This window comes from Ahaetulla prasina, chromosome 1 (genome assembly GCF_028640845.1).
Source record: "Ahaetulla prasina isolate Xishuangbanna chromosome 1, ASM2864084v1, whole genome shotgun sequence".
NCBI classification, from domain to species: Eukaryota; Metazoa; Chordata; class Lepidosauria; order Squamata; family Colubridae; genus Ahaetulla; species Ahaetulla prasina.
This window is the reverse complement of record NC_080539.1, coordinates 2,978,242-2,988,632: the sequence shown is the minus strand read 5'-3', so window position 1 is coordinate 2,988,632 and position 10,391 is coordinate 2,978,242.

The window sequence follows — 10,391 nt, the reverse complement described above, 5'->3', positions numbered from 1 at the left end:
AGACGGTGGGGAGCTTTGCGTGGAGACTTCGGTGGCAGACAGATGTGACTTTTTCAGCCGGACAGCTGGCGCAGCGGGGAGGTGGGGTATCCTCGCCTCCTCCCGCGGATTTTCGGAGCCCCACAGTTTCCATTTCTGGAGAAGACCGAGCGGTCAAAGCAGGGCGCTTTTCTTCTGCCCATGAGGAGGAGATCTTGCCTGGTTGTTGAGTTGAACCTTCTTTCAAGAGAAGGATTGTCCCAGAGGCGAAGGAGACCCTCAGGATGAGGTTGGCACCTTCTTAAGAGATACCAGGGCCCGTCTTTCTGTATCGTGGACCACCATGAGAGGGTTTTGTACCGCTTTGACCGCCTCGGTGGAAAAACCAGCCTTTTTCTTCTTAAGGGAGGAGAAGAACTTCTGAGTAGGAAAAACACTATTGAGATCCTTCAAAGCGCAGGGGTCTCCAACCTTAGCAACTTTAAGACTTGTGGACTTCAACTCCCAGAATCTGGGAATTGAAAAGTCCACAAGTCTTAAAGTTGCCAAGGTTGGAGACCCGTGCTTCAAAGCATGCAAGATGGATTGAATCCTCTGTTCTTCCTCTCCTGATGGATTCCACAGAGGGTGGAAAACCCTGTTGGGAATGTTGTATTTTAGATTTTTTTTAAAAAATCCATTTGCATGTCGGTAGGAAACCCCTCGGCGGGGCTGAAGTTTTTTTGCACCCAAATACGGGCTGGCGGTTGCTCTCCATCTGCCTCGAAACACCTGCGTCCCTTCGCTTCTGTTGCCCTCGAGTGTCGCCCGTCTTAAGTTCACCCCGGGTCCTTTGGGATCCGGCTCGGTTATCAAATAATGGCACTCCATAATTATTTATGCAAAAAAAAAAAAACTTGGCAAAAGAGCCAAGGTGGATTGGATGCAGCAAAAGAAGGAGAGGTTTACAAAAAAAAGAGAGAGGCAGTTTTGCAACAGCTCTAAAAGAATTGACCAATAAATTATGCCTAGCCACTGCCGATCGAGTCTATTCTGTGAAATCCTAACCTAACACACACCCCTTAAAAAATAATTTCGATCTGGGAAATTTATTTTGCAAAGAAAAATTATTTTGCAAAGAAGCAAAGAGACCCCAAAGAGAATCCGGCTTACTTATTTTATATTTTAACCTCGTGGGGGTGGAAAAATAACGTAGGTGGAGAATTAAACCGTAACAGAGATTTTTACGATCTGGGCAAAACTGCTCCCTTTAAAAGTGACACCAGGTATAGAGGTTTGATTGTTGTTTGAGGAATCAAATTCCCCGAGCAGAACAGCCCTTTGGGGACCAATTATTATACCTGTAAATCAAATTTATCCAGCTGGGTAGCTTTCAAACAAATCCCAAGATATCCTCCCTTGGTTAAACCAAGGTTTCCCTGTAATATTTGGTTATCTGGGCTGCCACATCCTTCGTGCAGTGTTTTCTAAATTTTTCACACCCTCCTAAATGTTTATTCCGAGGGTGGCCACTGCATGGTCAGCATCTTTGGAAGGACTAGAGATTATGTACGCTTTAGAAAATCTGGAGATGAGGAGATGAGAACGGTGAAATAACCTGGTCCGGGATGGAGGCTTCTTTAAGGCTGCCCCTGTTTTGTAGACGCAAACAATTTTTTGGGGCCTCTGGTGGCGCAACAGGCTAATGCAGCCTATTATTAACAGCAACTGCTTGCAATATTGCAGGTTCAAGTCCCACCAGGCCCAAGGTTGACTCAGCCTTCCATCCTTTATAAGGTAGGTAAAATGAGGACCCAGATTGTTGGGGGGCAATAAGTTGACTTTGTATATAGTATACAAATGGATGAAGACTATTGCTTGACATAGTATAAGCCGCCCTGAGTCTTCGGAGAAGGGCGGGATATAAATGCAAAAAAAAAAAAAAAAAAAAATTCCTGTTGGAGTCTCCATCCCAAATTTTTCAAAGATAGCATGGAAATGAAGGGTCCTCGGTGCTCTCTGAGCTTGGCTGTTTTCTTGGAGATGTTTCATGACTCAAACTAGGTAACATCATCAGTATTACTGATGCTAGCACTGATGATGTTACCTAGTTGGGTCATGAAACATCTCCAAGAAAACCACCAACCACAACACCAAGGTTGTTGTCCTCCTCCTCCTCCTCCTCCTCCTCCTCGTCTCCACAAACCCTACTCCCATCTAGCACTGATCATGTACCCTAGTTGGGTCATGAGACATCTGAAAGGAAACCACCAAGCTCAGAGAGCACGAAGGTCCTGCCATTTCAACCCTGAGCTACAAATATGCTCCTTTATCGAGTGTTGTGCCTCGCTCGCTCCCCCCGCCGCAGCCGGGCCCCTCTTATCTCCTGCCGGACGCTGATAGTGCTGAAGAATGTCCTGGCATGCCTCCAGCCCCCAGCCCTGGCACCATGCCCGGACAAACCGAACAAACAAACCTCCCTCCGATAGCATGTGCGCCTGAAGCTAGCCACGAGCTGAAGAAGAAGAGACAAGCAGTGGTAATACAACATCTGTAAAGATGCTTTTGATGGAAACTGTCATTAGTGCGGATGTACGCTGGATAAATTAAGAAGCCATTTGTCTGAAACGGCCTGGAGTTTCCTGCTTGAGTAAGAGGTTGGGCTAGAAGACCTCCAAGGCCCCTTCCAATTCTGTTTTTCTGCTATCCCTTCCTTCCTTCCTTCCTTCCTTCCTTCCTTCCTTCCTTCCTTCCTTCCTTCCCCCTCTCTGGAGGTTTTTAATGAAGAGATTCAATACTCATTTATCTGAAATGGTGTAGGATCTCTTGCTTGAGCAGGGGATTGGACTAGAAGACCTCTAAGGTCCCTTCCAACTGAGCTATCCCTCCTTCCTTCCTTCCTTCCTTCCTTCCTTCCTTCCTTCCTTCCTTCCTTCCTTCCTTCCTTCCTTCCTTCCTTCCTTCCCTCCCTCCCTTCTCCATCTCTGGAGAAGGCTTTTAAGAAAAGATTGGACAGCCATTTGTCTGGAATGGCATAGGGTCTCCTGCTTGAGCAGCGGGTTGGACTATGGACTCCAAGGTCCCTTCCAAGTCTGTTGGAGAGAGGCAGGCGCCCTTACGTAGTTGCTACAGCTTGTAAGCCTCAGCCTTCCAAAGCTCCGAGTAGACCTTTGACGCTCATCCATCACCCAGACGCCAAGAAGCTTGAATTGAATCGCCGGAGGAGAAGTCTTGCCACTTAGTCCATTTGCGTGAGAGTGGATTACACCGGCTTTAGTGTCCAATAATCCATTAGTAAGAACTTTGCCGAAACGTCAGCCAATTCCTCCATGCCGGCTCCCGCATTTGGATGGGAGAACGTCCAGCCTCGCCTGGAAAAATTACTCAGGAGGTTTGGTGGAATCGTTGACTCATCGGTGCGTAGGTTTGGGGCTACTACATAGTAATGCCTACTACGAGCTTACTACAGGTCATCCTTCACTTGCAATAGTTCATCTCGCGTCCTTTCAAAGTGAGAACGGCGCTGAAAAATGCGACTTAGGACCGGTTTTCACAACTGTTGCAGCATCCCCAATGGGTCACGTGATCAAGACTTAGATGCGTGGCAACTGACTCGCATTTATGACGGTCGCAGTCACGTGATCCCCTTCTTGTGACCTTCTGACAAACGAAGTCGATGGGGAAGCCGGATTCGCTCAACCACCAGGTTACGAACAACGGCAAGTGGCTTCATTTAACGTCTGTGGCAAGAGAGGACGTAAAACCAGGGCAAAGTTCACTTTAACGATTGTCTCGCTTAGCAATGGAAGCTTTGCGCTCCGTGGTGGCCGTAAGTCGAGGACTCCTGTTGGATTCCAGCTGCCTTTTGAGCTTTGGTTCCCTTTTTGCTGCCACGTCGGGTCAGACGCTCCGTCGTTCACCGCCATGACATAGGATGTAGATCTTCCAAGATTCAAAGATGCAAACAAAACCATTTGGAAAACATTCCCGAGGATTAGCTGCAACCTATCTTAAATCCAGCTTGCTTTATTCTATAGGACAGCGGTCTCCAACCTTGGCAACTTTAAGCCTGGTGGACTTCAACTCCCAGAATTCCCCAGCCAGCTTTGCTTTGAAGTCCACAAGTCTTAAAGTTGCCAAGGTTGGAGACCCCTGATTTAGGATGACAAAAACGGTGGTGTGTGTGTATTCGTGTGTGTATGTTTGTGTTAACGACGAGAGAGACTTTCTTGGGGACAAAATGAGTTTTGTCTCTTCCATTTCTGCAAGAGACCATGTTTCGTGCTGTTCTTTTCTTTATTTTTCTTGGCATGATGGGGAATAAAATAAAATTAAAAAAAAACACACACACACACACACCTCACAAACAAATTGATTTTTGCTTGAGTCTGTTCGGAGCGATCGGTGCCAAGACTGGGCCCAAAGTAAAATAAACAATAGATGCAAACACGGAAAAAATTATCTGGAGGTAAAATGGGCGGCCGACAACTTTTATAAACCAACAAACATTATTAACATTTCAAACTCCTAGACACCTGATTTGTTTTATTCTCAGACTTTGCCTGGCTTCTTTCACTGATGTCAATGTGCCGTTCCCTGATGTTACCACATAAAATCCTAGGGCTGGAAGGGACCTTAGAGGTCTTCTAGTCCAACCCCCTGCCTAAGACAGGACAGCCTTTAAAACGTGACCACACAAAGTTACGACAACAGTGAAAAAATGACTTAGGACTGTTTTTCACACTTATGATCATGGCAGTAGTATTATCCCCGTGGTCACGTGATCAGAAGCGTGGTAACTGACTCGCATTTACGACAGTCGTAGTGTCCCGGGGTCGTGCAACATCAGTGGGGAAAAGCCTGACCATTTAACGACCGCACCATTTAACAACTGTGGGGGTTCGCTCACAACGGTGGCAAGGAAGGTCGTAAAACCGGGCAAAGCTCACCTAACAAGTGTCTCGCTGAGCAACGGAAATGTTGGGCTCACCCCTGGTCGTAAGTCGAGGACACCCTGTGCCATCTCCATCGAACGGTTGTTCAATCTATTTTACTTATTCATTGTTTTATTTATTTATTTTATCGATCCTGATGTGCATTTCCCTGGCGTTGAGGTGTATTTTCACCGCCTGGGATTTTCCAGGTGCTACAAGCCACATCTGAATTTTTGGGCTGGAGGAGGCTGCCCGGGCTACCATCTTGCTGGTTGGGGAAGCCTCTGTCCATGCAACTCCCAGACTCCCCCAAACTGCAGTTTCCACACCAGGGGAGAGAAAAAAAAATTAAGCAGAATCAAGCGGCTTGTAGAGGCAGTTAAAACAAAATTTAAATCAAAGTGTAAAAATTAATATACATATATATAAAACAAAAGGGGGACGCATTTAAATGTCAGCCTCCGAGCATCTGCTGGGGGTCCAGGACCTCCCTCCCTCCCTCCCTTCTGTGACTTACGTTTAGACTTGACACCCCTTACCCAAAAGTTCAGCCACGCTGGCATCCATGGGTGCAACCTCAGAGCAAGATTTTTACGCAGAAGACTCCGGAGATGCCGCTGCTAGTTGGAGTAAAAGCAGAGAGGTTGCCGTGGTGGAAGGGGTTGAGTCGGCAAATCCATTTGGCGTTCTCCCCCCCCCAAGCGAAGACACCATCTAGGTCAGGGGTCTCCAACCTGGGTCCCTTTAAGACTTGTGGACTGCAACTCCCAGAGTCCCTCAGCCAGCTTTGCTGGCTGAGGGGCTCTGGGAGTTGAAGTCCACAAGTCTTAAAGGGACCCAGGTTGGAGACCCCTGATCTAAGTTGTCTGTCTGGGTTTGCAAATCGGTTATTAAGGGTCCTTGGCGCTCTCTGAGCTGGGTGGTCTTCTTGCAGACATTTGACCACCCAACTAGACAATTTCATCAGTGCTAGAAAGGGGGTGGGATTTCAGAGTGGAGGAGGAGGAGGAGGACGATGATGACTGTGGGGTCCTTGGTTGTTTTGTAGAAAGGGGTGGGGTTTGCTCTCTGCTTATACACAAGTGGCTTGCCCTGTTATTTATTTATTTATTTATTTTATTTATTTATTAGATTTTTATACCGCCCTTCTCCCGAAGGACTCAGGGCGGTTCTCAGCCATGATTAAAAATAGAACAGTATACAATTAAAACAACAATTAAAAAACTTATTATATACGGGCTGAGATATAAAACAATATCCTATTTAAAATTAAACTCTCTAAAAATATATTATTACAAAATTTAAAAATCACGAAGCCAGTTAGTGATGTTAGTGGTGAAGGGAACATGGTTTCTTTCAAAATGGAAAGCCCTCTTCCCTTCTAGCATTGATGATGTTCCCTAGTTGGGTCATGAAACGTCTGCAAGCAAACCACCCAGCTCAGAGACCATCAAGGACCCCACAGTCCTCCTCCTCCTTCCTCCTCTCCTTTCTCTTCTTCCTCCTCCTCCCTTTCTGCTTTTTTACACCATTCCCTTCTACCCCTGATGATGTTCCCTAGTTGGGTCATGAAAGGCCTGCAGGAACACAACTAAGCTCAGGGAGTTCCAAGGACCTCACAGTCCTCCCCCTCCTCTTCCTCCCCCCTCCTCCTCCTCCTCTTCCTCCTCCTCCTCCCTGCAAACCCCCCTCCCTTCTAGCACTGATGATGTTCCCTAGTTGGGTCATGAAAGGCCCGCAGGAACACAACTAAGCTCAGGGAGTTCCAAGGACCCCACAGTCCTCCCCCTTCCCCCCTTCTCCTTCCTCCTCCTCCTCCTCTTCCTCCTCCTTCTCCCTGCAAACCCCCCTCCCTTCTAGCACTGATGATGTTCCCTAGTTGGGTCATGAAAACGTCTGCAAGAAAACCACCAAGAGAGCGCTAATTATTCCTCATTTCAATCCTGAGCTACAGATCTTCTCCTTATTGGTAAGAGGCTCCTTCAGGTAACCATAAATAATACAGTATAGTATAGATAGAGAATAACAGAGTTGGAAGGGGCCTTAGAGGTCTTCTAGTCCAACCCCTGCTCCAGCAAATTAGGATTCTCTCTCTCTCTCTCTCTCTCACACACACACACACACACACACACACTCTGTTTATTTATTTATTTATTTTATTTATTTACATTTATACCCCGCCCTTCTCCGAAGACTCAGGGCGGCTTACAGTGTGTAAGGCAATAGTCTCATTCTATTTGTATATTTTTTTACAAAGTCAACTTATTGCCCCCCCAACAATCTGGGTCCTCATTTTACCTCCCTTATAAAGGATGGAAGGCTGAGTCAACCTTGGGCCTGATGGGGCTTGAACCTGCAGTAATTGCAGGCTGCTGTGTTCTAATAACAGGCTTCTAACAGCCTGAGCTATTACGGCCCCTAATAGCCCCTTATTTGCGCAGAACTGGACTAGAATTTTAAATTTTAATTTGGTTTTAATGGGGTTTTATTATTTTTATTGCAATTTTTAACGTTCGGCCTTATTTAATAAGTTTTTTAAAATTGGTGTTTTATTCTGTATTTATATGCATGTTTTTATTAGGCTGTAAACCGCCCTGAGTCCCCTGGGAGATAGGGCGGTATATAAATGTGATTAAATAAAATAAATAAATAAAATAAACTCTGCACTCTTTTGCACTAACCCATGCGGCTTTCTTTGATCTTGGCTTCCAAGTTGGGTGATGCCAGCCCAATGCAGGCTTATCCAGCCGCCAACCCTGATAAAGCAAGCTTAAGCAGTTCAAAGTAGCCTGCTTTGACCAAGAAATTCATTACTTCTCCTGATTAAGCAACATAAATCTATTGGGGGGGACGGACGGACGAATGAGAAAATTCAGCAGCAAGGCAGTTTTTGAATTATTGCAGCAACCGGATGAAAGTCCGTGGCTGTGGCCTTCCACGCCCTGCTCCGGCCTCTTGGCTCATGGTCAGTTTTCTCCATCAGCAGAATCGGTAGAAAGAGAGAGAGAGGGAGGGAAGGAGGGAGGGGGAGGAGGAGGGGGAGAGAGAGAGAGATTATGCACATAACCAGCCATGCAGGGATACGGCAAATCCAAAGAGGATGCGTTTTTCCCACATCTGCAGATGGATAGAATGCGAGGGCTGGAAAGGGACCTTGGAGGTCTTCTAGTCCAACCCCCTTCTCAAAGCAGGAGTCTCATACCATCAGAGGTGGGTTTCAACAGGTTCTGACCAGTTCTGGAGAACCGGTAGCAGAAATTTTGAGTAGTTCTGGAGAACCGGTAGTAAAAATTCTGACTGGCCCCGCCCCCCCATCTATTCTCTGCCTCTGGAGTCCCAGCTGATCGGGAGGGAATGGGGATTTTGCAGTAACTTTCCCCTGGAGTGGGGAGGGAATGGAGACTTTACAGTATCCTTTTCCTGGTGTGTGGTGGGAATGGAGATTTGACAGTATCCTTCCCCTGCCACGCCCACCAAGCGGTGCCCACCAAGCTGTTCCATGCCCACCAAGCCACACCCACAGAACCGGTAGTAAAAAAAAATCAAACCCACCACTGCATACCATCCTCCTTAAATGGCTGTCCAATCTCTTCTTGACAATCTCCAGTAATGAAGCACCCACAACTCCTGGTGGCAAGCTGTTCCACTGGTTAATTGTTCTCACTGTCAGGAAATTTCTCCTTAATTCCAGGTTGCTTGAAGAGTTAATGCCACCTTAATACCACGTGAAGTGTGAACACCACTTTCTAAGGCCTTGGTAAGGCCACACTTGCAATCCTGCATCCAGTTTTGGTCACCACGATACAAAAAAAGATGTGGAGACTCTAGAAAGAGTGCAGAGAACAGCAACAAAGATGATTAGGGGACTGGAGGCTAAAACATATATATATATATATAGGTCTTTGGTTGTTCGGGTTTTCTCCCGTGTAAGATTGGAAGTGTCTTGGCGACGTTTCGACGAAGTCTCATTCGTCATCTTCAGGCTTCAGCTTCGTGCTTCTGGGAGCAATGTGTGATCGCAGCTGTTTCTTCCTTTTAACTGCTAGTGGGGGTTTGAACTGATTGGGTGGGAGCTTGGCTGTGCTCTGATTGGATGGGGGTTTTTCTGTGCTCTGATTGGATGGGGGTGTGTCCTGTGTTGGTGGGGGCTTGGTTGTGCTCAGTCTAGTCTGTGCTGCAGGGGGATTTGAGCTGGTGAGCTGCATAGCTGTTGTTTGGCTTTGTGGTCATGCTACATCTTCATAGTGGGTGTCAGTCTGCTGCATGAATGGATTGGAGGGGTTTGAAATGGCTAATGTTGCAGCTGCGGTCTGGCTTCTGGTCCTTGGTTGTGCTTCATGATCAGTGTGGGTTTGGGTCTGCTTTCTGGGTGGATGTGCGGTGGTGACATCCTGTGTGGACCTTGTGCCTCCTCCCATATATAAAAGGCACCACAGACAGAATCAGCAAGATCCTCCACAAACACAACATCAAGACAGCATTCTGCACAAACAGAAAAATATCCACCATCCTAAGAAACCCCAAAGACAAAATTGAGTTAGAAAATCAAGGAGTATATGAAATCCCATGCACCGCCTGCCCCACCACATACATTGGACAAACCAACAGAAGAATAAGTGCACGCATTGAAGAACACAAGAATTCATTCAAAAAAGAGGAACCAACTTCTTCCCTGGTCCAACATTTTAAAGTCACAGGACATGATATTGAATTTAAAAAGACCAGAACTATCGCCAAAACTGAACACTTTAACAACAGAATAATCAGAGAAGCCATCGAGATAGAAAAACGCCCACACAGCATGAACAAACGAGATGACACCTCCCGCCTACCAGCCATTTGGAAACCCGCCCTTATTGACAAACGAGTCCCTAACACGAGGAATGACACCAGACCCACACTCACAAGGTCCACACAGGATGTCACCACCGCACATCCACCCAGAAAGCAGACCCAAACCCACACTGATCATGAAGCACAACCAAGGACCAGAAGCCAGACCGCAGCTGCAACATTAGCCATTTCAAACCCCTCCAATCCATTCATGCAGCAGACTGACACCCACTATGAAGATGTAGCACGACCACAAAGCCAAACAACAGCTATGCAGCTCACCAGCTCAAATCCCCCTGCAGCACAGACTAGACTGAGCACAACCAAGCCCCCACCAACACAGGACACCCCCATCCAATCAGAGCACAGAAAAACCCCCATCCAATCAGAGCACAGCCAAGCTCCCACCCAATCAGTTCAAACCCCCACTAGCAGTTAAAAGGAAGAAACAGCTGCGATCACACATTGCTCCCAGAAAGACAAATGGTTATCCAACATTTTCTTAAAAACTTCCAGTGTTGGAGCATTTACAACTTCTGCAGGCAAGTTGTTCCACTGATTAATTGTTCTAACCATCAGGAAATTTCTCCTTAGTTCTAAGTTGCTTCTCTCCTTGATTAGTTTCCACCCGTTGCTTCTTTTTCTGAAGAACCGTTGCAGGAACTT